We start from the raw sequence: 12,681 nt of genomic DNA, 5'->3' as shown, positions 1-12,681 counted from the left end.
ATTTAGTAAATTCAAAAAATCATCTACAATAGTGGCCATACACATCCAGTTCAACGCTATTAGTACTCTAAAAATATACCAGCTATATACTATTATACTCACCATATTATTATTCACTCTATAAGATATTAGACTATAGTTTATATTCACGTAGAGAAAGTAATGTAATCACTGATGTGTTTAACAATACACAATACACTACGAACAAGTCCATGTTAATACGTTATAATCAGCTGTTGTGAGCAAAACGCAGTGATACCAACATGAAATCATTAAATTGAGGAGTTATGCAAGTTGGCACCTGTGCTGAATATAATAGTTGTATTTATTACCCTTGTGAAAATACAAACGTTGGATGTCATTTGAAGAATATTACTAGTATTAATAAAATAATTTTTCAAAAGTAGTAGTCAAATTAAAGCAGGATGTTAAAGAACAGGAAGTTTCAAATTGATTACATCTGCCTCATGTATGCAAACATTCAGTGGTTTTACCTGCTAATTCAAACCGTATTCAAAACTAGTGTATTTACTTTTCATTTTATACACCGTACTAAGGAAAACAACATAATAAAATAAGTGAAAAGGTACGTTTTGGTTTCTGCTTACATAACATCAAAACATAAATACAATTCATAAATAAATGCATACAATAGTAAAGACAAATAATTTTATCACCAAACGAAAGTTTCATTGTTGTAAGTTGTCAGCTGACAGCTGTGACGCTTGAAATATAACCTAAAAAACACAGTTCTTACTTCATCGCGTTCAAAGTAAAACACTTTGCTTTGCCTGAACCAAGAGTACGTGTGGGTGTTAATAGTACGTAGTTTCCTTTAAAGTACTTTTGTCAAGTTTAATTCAATATCATTATTGGCTTTTATAATACATAATATAACAAAGTTTATCGGTTTAAGAATTCCAAAAACCAATTCCTCACAATTATATTTTACTTTCCACAAAAGACAGCTGTTTCTTTGTTGTTTCTTGTTTTATCATGATTGTGCGACGCTACACTTTCCTCAAGTTACTTTACGTGTACGGTTGCGTTGAGTTTTAAGTTTCGTGTGTTTAGTTACATCATACTTTGAAAAAATAAGGTAAAGATTAACTATTATTATTATAAGTTAGTGTTTATAAGTTAAGCACTAACTATTTTCTGTTGAGAGTATTCTTACTCTGTATTAATAACGGAATAATAAGATTAGGCCTACGATCAATACAATGAATGCATTCGTGCTCTTTGTTTAGTCCATGTTTTATTGGAAGTTGTTTAAAGTACTTTATCGCTCAAATATGTAACAAAGATTACTACAAATCAAGTTTTTATATTGTTTACTCATTGAATTAAAAGTTTATAACAACTTGGTTTTAAATCTTGGCTTATAGACCAGCTTGGCTTACATCTTGCCTTTAAAATAATTATTATAACACTATTTCCAGTTTGTAGAGTTATTTTTTTATTATTGCACGTTGAAATGCATTGTACGTTTGAAAATGATTGTCCCTATAAAATTATCATTGGGAAAAATTTTAAATGTCATCGTGAACCCTTGCCTATTGTTACTGATACTTTAACAAAAATTCGGTCTGGTTTCGTATATCAGGTGCATACTTTAGCGTTCAGCCGATTAACCGATTTGGGAAAATAGGGACCGGCTATTCTAATAGTTAAAACGCAAAACTTTTGTCCTGAAGGACTGGGTTAAAAACTAAACTTTCACCAAATGGGCTACCTATGTGATAATGCTGTGGCCATGTGGTTCGGAGCCCACCTTATGTTGTTGTCCACCAAACAATAGTACATGTACACAAATAGGCTAATATATTATTTAGGCTACGAGAAATTTCTATGTATTGAAGAACTATTTCCCATAAAATGTATACCGTATGCTTTAAAATGTGATATAGATCTTAATTACTTGTTACATTCTGTATCATTTACTTTTTCGTTTTGATGTCCACAGAAAATACACCATCTGCTCATATTTACATATAAAAACCAAGACATTGTAAACCAAACTCTTGGTGTGCATTTAATTTAGACATAATACATTAATACTAACTCGATAATATTGCTATTTTAAAATTAAAAGATTGCTTTAGTAAATTGTATCATTTTGGCCTAACTACAGATTTAACAATATTCCCAATTGAAATATCGATATTTTGTGAAAAAGCAGGAAATGTTAATTGACATGGCCACTCAGATAATCTTTTTGTTTAATACTTCCCGCTGAGCAATTACTCTACTTTCATCAAATACACTCCGCATGAACCTTTATCACTTTTATCCTTTAATTAGTTAACAACTTCGTCTGTAACGCGTTGTTGACCGAAGCTATTATTGGTTGAAATTAGAGTTCAGTTTAACATTGTATTTTAATGTCAGAGCCAACTACTAAATTAACGTTGATTTATTTTTTTTAAATTACACTTTCTTATTGACAACTACGTGGACTAAGCTGGTTTCTTTGTAAAATTTAGCTGGAATGAAGTAAAATGGATCGTTGAAAATTTATAGAAAATGTATAAAAACAATTTCAGTAGTGTTGTTGGTGTTCTGTGTAAATACGATTTTATTTTATTTAGCTTCTCGGATAATTTGACTTGGGGAATAAAATTCCAGGCTGTACAACTGCACTTTTCTGAAAAGTTAGTTATGGGCAAGGGGGGATTTTGGCTTTTATTGCTCATTAAAATTATCATGTCACTATGTCATAGTGACCTCAGTTTTACCGGGGTTAAAATTCTGGCAACAGACTTTGTTGTTTTCAGTAGCGTGGCCATGCTACAACCAGAATCTGATACCGCACTTATCGATCCCAACGCCGTGCCAGGACCCTGAGCGGCAACTGGCAACTTACTTGATAACTCTCGTGACTGTATACATTACCTCACTTCTCCTGTCTTCAACATCCTCACTTCCTCACTTCCTCAATCCCGATAACGGACTGCGGACTGCGGAAAGAGACAATCAAACGTCAAGTTACACGAATCGCTTTTAGATTCACTGTAAAATTATTGGTTTCGGGGTATGTTTCTCAGTACCATACAGAACCAAAAGATACTCGAACATTTGCCAAGACACAGGAATCATTTGTTGGTTATTAATTGAGCATTTTTGTACTTAGAAGAATATTTTAAGATACAATCTAGAACAACTTCATGAATCATCCTTTAGATTTGCAATCAAACTATTCGTTTTTGTAGCATTTTGCTACTTGTGAAGAGAAATAAAAAATAGAATCACTCCTATGATTTAACACCCCCCACCGTAGCCACAACTGCAGTATAAGGCGAATTCTGATTTACCTGGTTGGGTTTTTACTAAAATATTTCTCTAACATTTTCAATTTTTATTTTATAAATAACAAGAATTGAACGAGTGCTTAGGTTTGTTGCTACAGAGAAGGGGATCAAATTTGTTTTTATTGAAAGTTCAATATCTAGCTCGGTACGAAATAAGAAAATCTCCCAAATTAGGCTGGATCAAATACATCCCTATCAGATATATCCCTAAACAAGAAAACTACACCAGTGTATTTATTCTCTATTTTTTGTATTTTCCTCCGCAAACATTAGGCACAACACACGCCACAACGCTTCAATAAACTAAATAATTTGTGATTTCTCGTCACTTTATGAAATCGTCCCGAAAGAAATGATAATGGGAAACCCCTTTTTACCCCAGTGTAAAATGTAAATACTCTAGACACTTCTAATGTGCCTGCTGACTGGTGTTTCATGGCGCTTCTAGAGGGCGCTTCTGTTCGTTGGTTCCTGATTTAATCTAGAAATAATAATTTTAATTTAGCTATGTCATTGAGCTATGTCTATGACACTTTTAGTTGAAACTTTAAATCAAGTGCAGTAAAGTTTAAGTGGTCTGCGGTATGTCTTCTGGCCCCGACAAGCTTACCAGATGAGTTTAGCCTCCGTTGCCTGTGAAAATCTTTAATTGATTCTGTGATAATCATTTTAATCCCAACGCACGAAAATAAATAGCTCATTTTGGAGACCCTTTGGTGTACTATTCTAAGTGAAAATGATATTAAATTTGAATTCTTACGGACAGGTTGTAAAAGATAAGTTGAACAGATCTATTGAAAAGTTTACCTAAAACTGTGAAGTTTGATTACGAAACCGTTTAGTAGCACGATTTTAAGTTCCTAACTAGTTGTTTAGTTGGAGAAATCACTGACATGATCGTCACTGGTGTAAAATTTCCACTTTGATTGTACCAAATAAGTTTTACTGTCACTTTCCTGTAAGCTAAAACGAGACCACGGAAGGGAAATTGGATTGATGCGAAGTCAAGAAGCAACGTAGTTGTCAGGAAATGTGAGTTGTTTGCACTGATAGTGAAACTTTCAAGCTACATTGATTCAGTAAAGGCTGATAAGGCATTGATTCTGTATACAAAGATAGATTTGAAACTAGGTTTGAAAATTAACAAGTGGAATTGAGTTAGTGTGGTCTGAAATGCGTACTGTAAGAAATATAAAACGTGCAATAACATTGAAAGCCTCCCACCGGTACGCCATTGTACACACACACGGTAAATGTTTACTAGCGCTAAAAGGCTATCGATTTCAGGTCTGAATAAAGTTGAATATTGTACATAGCATGCCAATATTAAACAATATTACGCGATTGTTTGGCTTCTGCTTCAATCTTGAATAGTCCGTTCACAATTAATTATGTTTGGTCTAAAATGTTTTAAATATTTTTGTATATTCTAAAATTCTAAAATGTGTAATATTGCGTTTTATTGAAAAGGGGACTTTTGTGGAAACGCTTTGAGCAATATATATTTTTTATTTACTATGTTTAAACTCGATGGCGGTGCCACAGATTACACTGCACCCATACCCGTACCTCCTACTATTTCTTTTCACAAATTTAAGTTGGGCTTGTAGTGTGCCCTGGAAATAAAATTGTTATATTATCCGTACTTGAACCCTAGTGTAGTGCATTAAATAGGTGGTTATACTTGTAATACATTATTAATCTAGAACATTCTTTACTTACAGAAGATTAAGATACCCTTAAGATGACTTCTCATAACTCCATACAGTATTACTAGGCTAGGAACATTTCCTCAAATATTCAACCCACCCGAATACATAGTTAGCAACCTATAAAATATTCATACATGTCGAGGTCTAAGATTTATTCTGTAGCGTGTTCGTTTTTATGTCTTAGCTACGAAAGGCGACCGTGGATCGTGGATTGCTTGGCTCGTGGCACGTTATGCCTAATTTACAGCAGTGTGCGTGCGCACAGGGATGGAGTATATTGATTTTTATATTTCAGGGTGGGGAGCTCCATTGATCGGCTGCTCGGGGCACAATGACATGCATGGCCCATCTAGTATAGCGTACTCCAGTCACCACCTACGAAACCGTAAACTGTTCTTTGTACCGTACCATGACTAGCCCGTCATCTATGGCATACCTTACTCCAGTCACCACTTACGGCACCGTAAACTGTACTTTGTACCGTACCATGACTGGCCCGTCATCTGTGGTATACTGTACTCCAGTCACCACTTACAGCACCGTAAACTGTATTTTGTACCATACAATGACTAGCCCGTCATCTGTGGTATACTGTACTCCAGTCACCACTTACAGCACCGTAAACTGTACTATGTACCGTAGGCTACCATGACTGGCCCGTCATCTGTGGTATACTGTACTCCAGTCACCACTTAAGGCACCGTAAACTGTACTTTGTATCATACAATGACTAGCCCGTCATCTGTGGTATACTGTACTCCAGTCACCACTTAAGCAGCGGCTACACTTGCCCGATTCGGTCCGGTCCTCAAAAATGCGGAACAATGCTTCCCATGTTTTTAAATGGAGGTGGCTACACTTACCCGATTCGGTCCGGTACGGTCCGGTTCGGCGCGGAACAATCGTCCAGGGAGCATTCATCCGCATTTTGGCGGAATCATTCGGGGCGGACCGGACCGAATCGGACAAGTGTAGCCACCTACTCCCGAAATTCGGATGAGGATCGGGGGGTTCCGTGAGCGCTCGGCTATGAAAGTGATGAATCAAATTAGGAAAAATAGTTATTTCTAGGACATAGGCCTAATAATTTAGGCAATAATGTTCATATATTGCCTCGATCATGGAAGACGATAATTATGTCTACACGACCGCGGAAAATAGTCAGAATTTTGTCGCAATATCGGGAGACGATTACAATGTCTACATGGCCGCGACGGATTATAGGAAGTTTACCGCGATTGCATGCAAATACAACCACCATTTTTTTTTATTTTTCTTTTTTTTGGCACCCCCCAAAAAAGCCAATTGCCTCGCGCCCTAGGCACGTGCCTATTCGGTAAATCGGCCCTAGCTAAACACCTTCTGTATTTCTGCACTTGTGCCCCGTGCTCGTGTGTGTCCTCCAAAATATTGTACAAGTTTAGCTACCTCTTCCGGCCGGACCGAAACGATTCGTACAAGTGTAGCCACCCCTCACAAATTCGTGCCGGACCGAACCGAACCGGACCGGACCGAATCGGGCAAGTGTAGCCGCTGCTTTAAGGCACCGTAAACTGTACTTTGTACCATACCATGACTAGCCTTTCATCTATGGCATACCTTACTCCAGTCACCACTTAAGGCACCGTAAACTGTACTTTGTACCATACCATGACTAGCCTTTCATCTATGGCATACCTTACTCCAGTCACCACTTAAGGCACCGAAAACTGTACTTTGTACCATACCATGACTAGCCTTTCATCTATGGCATACCTTACTCCAGTCACCACTTAAGGCACCGTAAACTGTACTTTGTACCATACCATGACTAGCCTTTCATCTATGGCATACCTTACTCCAGTCACCACTTAAGGCACCGTAAACTGTAATTGTACCATACCATGACTCCTGAACTTGGATTGCACTACGTGACTTTGTGAACGTAGTGGTAGAGTTCATCTATGGCATACCTTACTCCAGTCACCACTTAAGGCACCGTAAACTGTACTTTGTACCATACAATGACTAGCCCGTCATCTATGGTATACCTTACTCCAGTCACCACTTAAGGCACCGTAAACTGTACTTTGTACCATACCATGACTATCCTGTCATCTATGGCATACCTTACTCCAGTCACCACTTAAGGCACCGTAAACTGTACTTTGTACCATACCATGACTATCCTGTCATCTATGGCATACCTTACTCCAGTCACCACTTAAGGCACCGTAACCTGTACTTTGTACCATACAATGACTAGCCCGTCATCTATGGCATACCTTACTCCAGTCACCACTTAAGGCACCGTACTTGTACCGCACGATAACTATTTTATAAACTATATTTTGTACTGTACCACTTCTAGGTAGCCACAATCATGCGGAATACGCTATATCGTAAATATAAATGAATATGTTTCGTACAAACACAAGGATTAATTCTAACAATTAAAAACTGAATTTCTAAGTAATGTTGGCATACTTAATGTTGCCATTTAAAAAAGTTAAGTGTAAGAATTTATCGATTTATTTCTGTAAACACTAGTCCTCCGTTAATAACGAAGGGTTAAAAAAAAACAAGAAGTCAAAATGAATTTAATAATTTGAATTTAAGTTGATTTTGTATTAACATAGACACCCGTATTTTATCAATTCATGTCGGCCTTTGCCTCACAGGCCTTCAAAGTTATAATGAATTCTTTATTTATGGAGACAGATTTGTTTAATTAAATAGACGGTTTATTAGTTTTAATTGCATACTAACTGATATACGTTGTATTAAAACACGTGAATACTTAGAGCTTCCTGTTGTTGGCTGAAACGACTCAGTGACGTCATCATCATTATACTGTATACAACACGTTTAAAGCAGTTTTTGTTACCCCTCCCATGGTAGTTTAGCTATTCACCGTCAATCAGGAAAAACCGACCTCTTAAATTCAAATTTGGATGCAATAAATCCAATCCTAAGTACAATTATAATTTATCTATCTTCCTAGTTTTGCATTAAAATAAGATGCTTTCATGTGTACGAATGAAACAATCTATAATTTAAAAAGTACATGTTTGTCACCCCAAACATAAAAATTGATTAAACAACAGAGTAGTTGCATTCACACAAAACTATGCTCTGACATTTGTATAGAACTTTTGTATATCTTTGACACATATTATGAAAGATCAGCGCATTGGACACCTTATTTATCCATTGTCAGTAACAACCCCTAGATCAAACGAGAACGTAGCGTTTGAGTCACATGAGGTATGAATGAAGATCAAGTTTTCCCCGGAAGTGCTTTGGCTCAGACGCGTAGGCTTTAACCATCTTAAGTGCTTTGGAGAGCTTTTTTCAAAGTCCTTCTTTTTGTACCATATTCTGTCTTAAAATATGTCTAAGTATTTTTGCACCCCATTCTTATATCTTTAAGTATTTCTGAATCTTTGCGTCCAACCAGAGACTTGTCACAAACGCCAATAAGTAACGATTTATTTCACTTTCATAAGTTGCGAAAAAAATTTGTTCTGTTATACAAAGAGGACTACCTTTCTAGAGGAAAACCTCTAGTGTAGCTTCGGTCCTCTTATAATAAAATGCTTTGAAATTGGTCAATCCAGTAGATTAGATTAGAATTCGTACGGCGCGACTCTGCAATACCAGTGTGCGTAATGAAGATGGTTCCATCAAGTTTCATAAATATCGGTTTGCAACAATCCAAATATAAAAGTGTTTATGTAATAACTACAAAATGGTGGATATCTGGTTAACGAGGTGGTTTTGGAAAACAGATTTACTCTTCATTTTTACCCATAGAACCATTTCCCGGAGTTTGGCTGTTTACGTACGGGACACTCTGTATAGGGCAGTCTACAGTAGGCTCACTCATTTCCAACATTCATTAATTTCCCCTATGCAACTATAAAAGACTATACTGGTACTATGTTTTAATACTGTCTGGCATGACGCACTAGAGAGCGCCGCAATAAGATTCTCCGATGAGAATTGATATAATGTTGGGAAATATCCATGGATGGGGTTGAATATCCGCAGCTGTCGTATTATAATATATTGATGATTACTTATAATTAAAACCGTGTCTTCTTTCTTTTACAGGTTGGCCGAATCATTCGGATATATTAGCTGCCCTACTCCTCCAAAACTTAGAAAACTTCAAAACATTTAATCCCTCCAACCCTTCAAAATTCCAAGGTAAGCTTAAAGAACTTTCTCTACCTATCATTGTGCTTTGTAAAATAATGGTATACATTTGCGGGTTGTATGTGAAGGTGAATCGATAAAGGTAAACTCTACATAATTGCTACTAGCATGAGTGAAAGTAAAAAGCAACGTTTTATATACTTAAATCTAAGCGTACCTGAGTTAACTATGTAATCAATATATCCATTATTACAATGCGCACATATCTGTATACCAAGACAGTGCGAAAACGTAACGTGAACACAACTTTGACTTGTAAATACGTAATAATCTTTGTAAAACCATGTAAAATCAGTTTCCTTGTTTTATTTTCACATATTGGAGTTTAATTAGACAGATAAAAACTAATATGTTGAACGCCATAAAGTAAGAGATTTACATGATCGGTTTCAGGCTCATTTTTAGGACGTCTCATGAGAAATGGATACTCAGTGGACATTCTTCATGTTTTAGCCGGCGTCAAATCATTGTAAAGTTGTAATTTGTATCTTCTGTTATATGGTTACCTAGTGTTACGCTTTTAAATCAAGCTTAATAATTACTTCAGCTTAAGCAATAAAATCAGTTTTCATTTTCTAAAAAGTTTTAAAAAACTAAACGAGGCCTAAAATCTTGGGTTTCTGACAATACATAACCAAAAATTTGTTTAAAAGTATACCATTGATGACAGTCTTATAACGGAAGTTAAGTCCTAAGTTCGGTGTTTCTATCAAACTGGATATTCCACGCGCGTCATCCATAGTATTTAAAAAATTATGTTTTCTCAAAAAGTATTATAATTCGTCGGATAGTGTATGTCTGCAAATCCGCCTGCCTGTCCTACTATCACACAATAATACTGGTTCAAGTTATCTGAATTCATAACAAATGCAGCCTAATTACTAATGAGGAGTGTAATGAACATCTATTTATTTTATCTAAATTTGTTGTCCTAGGATTTTGGTCCGTGTGAGTGTAATTAAGTATATCTCGAATTAGTTTCCATTACAACAATGGAAATAACTGAACAATGTTTATATTCCAAAGTGATCAGCGGTAATACCCGCTAAACTGGTATGGTGATTAAAATAAACCAATGTTATAATAAACAAATGTTTTTTTTTATTAACTACAGTTTAGTAGGCTACTATTTACTTTTAGCAACGAAGAATATTCATGTATTAATCTTTCGTGAAATGAAATGAATTATTTATCTTCGTTAAAACTATGTACAAAGTTCATGACAATCGTCAAAAGAAAAACAAAACAATCAAGATGACTCTGGCATTAAAACTTAAATAAGTTAAACTCTAAACCAAAGTACTCTTCATGTTTGTACGGGCGAGCATGGGTTAAAGTAGTTTTAAAAACTTTTTTTGAATTATAAAACACACAGGTTTTTGATGGAGACAGGCAAGAAATTGTACATTTTAAGACATGGGCACTCAAAACTATTTTGAGTGGCTGTATACTTATGCCTTAGTGTGGACAGATTATATTTGGATCTAGGACAATAGTTCTGCACATCAGATATCTTTTCAAAGTGATAAATGTTTTCTTTTACATACAACAAACTTGCCAAAACATACAAAGGTGGAAATGTGAGAATGTTAAGATCCACAAAAAGGTGCTTAAAATGTGTTCTTCTATTCACACTACAAATTAACCTCACCGCCTTCTTTTGTAAAGTAAAAATCAACATGTTAGCATAAAAACTGTTGGCCCACAGTGAGGTACCATAAGATAAATAGCTATGAATGTTCCAATAATATATATAAATAAGGACATCAACTGAAACAGTGGTCCTAATTACTCTTATCATAAATATGCCTTTAACAATTTAGATGCTACAAAATCTACATGTGAAAACCACTTCAAGTTTGACTGCAAATGAAAACTCAAAAACTTCAGAGTGTTTACATCATTACCATTACTGCTAAGACTAATAATCAGGTCTTGGGTCTTATCAGCATTAAGACATAACTTGTTTGCATTACACCAGTCATTAATAACAGCTGATTTTGTATCCAATGTATCTGTACCGGCATTCAAAGAATGCCGTGAATGCCGTTATAGATTAAAACGTATGCTCTTTAAATATGTCATAAGTGTTTGTTAATCTCATCTGAAGAGAGTTTTATTTTCTGTCCAATATTACATGGAGGGTGTTTTTATTTTAATTTTATTACTTAAGTATCACCAACTTTGTGTTCACTATTGTAACCAAGTGAGACTCCTTATACACTTTTGCTTGTCTTCTATTGTTATAATCTAAGATTAAATAGCACACTACATTGTTTAACCTAAAATAGGAGAACAGCTAAGTATTAGTCGAATAAAAAGAAGACGAATAAGAAACACACCTAACAGGTGTCAGATTTGCCATAGGAGGAGATAAGTCAACTTGTATGGCCTATAAACATGGGCAAGTCTCATTCCTGGTGTGTTTGAGGTTTACAATTCTTTGCTTAGTGCAAGAATTAAACTAAAAACTGACAAATTGTCATTCTCTTGGAATTGAAACAAAATATTAAGATAATATGTGAAAACCAACACAAACAATGCCAACTATTATTTTGTCCTAGGCACGAGCCCGGGATTGTTTTTCGCATTACTTCAGGCTAGACCCAGAGGTTGCGGCAATATTACTTAGATAAAATCCATTGGTGATTTGGTGAGATTTGAACCCAGGGCCTCAGAGACCGAAGTCCCGTACTCTAACCACTAGACCAGCTCGCTACCAAACTAATTAAACCAGACATATAATAAATAAAATCAAATGTAGAGTAGAAATGCTTATATTTAGATCGTTAAAACCCCGAATTTGCATACTAAACATTTCCTCACTCAGACCAAAGCTAAAGGCATAGAGCTCTAGCTATGCGAAAGGACACCATATACTACTAACCAATCATCAGATTAAGTATACTGACCTATTTAAAATGGATGGTAGGTCAGTCGCACAACATTGCGAACTACTTCGTTTAATCTATAGTACAATATAAGCTCCTTTTCATAATTGCAGTGTTATCTACAATCAATTGTTTCAACGGACCACGTGTGCAACCATAATATAATATCAGGTGTAGGATGATTTGAAGGGGCCATATGCCAGATATTCGGCTATTGTGGCATGTCGACACACTGAAGCTCACTGTGTACAGCCGCCCTCCTCTATGGCTTCCCATGTTGTACTGAATCACCATCAACGCATCAACCTATTGATATGTTTGAGCTACTATAGAGGTCTATTCCTATCAAATATTGAAATTCTACACAAATTTCAATTCAACAAAGCCTCTGTGATAATGATCGTGATTCAGAAGCCACTTGGAAGATTGTGCTGAAGACGGTATCTGTTGAAATCTAAGCCAAGCTGGCCAAGCTAACATGTCTTTCACCGTTGTAAAAAGTGGTATTGTGATCAAACAAGTAATCCTGAACTGAGTAGCATAAAGTAGAACGTAATTTGCGCCATT

This window comes from Macrosteles quadrilineatus, unplaced genomic scaffold (assembly GCF_028750875.1).
Source record: "Macrosteles quadrilineatus isolate MER2022 unplaced genomic scaffold, UCM_ALF_1.0 Scaffold_7__1_contigs__length_78375512, whole genome shotgun sequence".
NCBI classification, from domain to species: Eukaryota; Metazoa; Arthropoda; class Insecta; order Hemiptera; family Cicadellidae; genus Macrosteles; species Macrosteles quadrilineatus.
The sequence above is the reverse complement of the archived record's forward strand: the minus strand, read 5'-3'. Positions refer to the sequence as shown.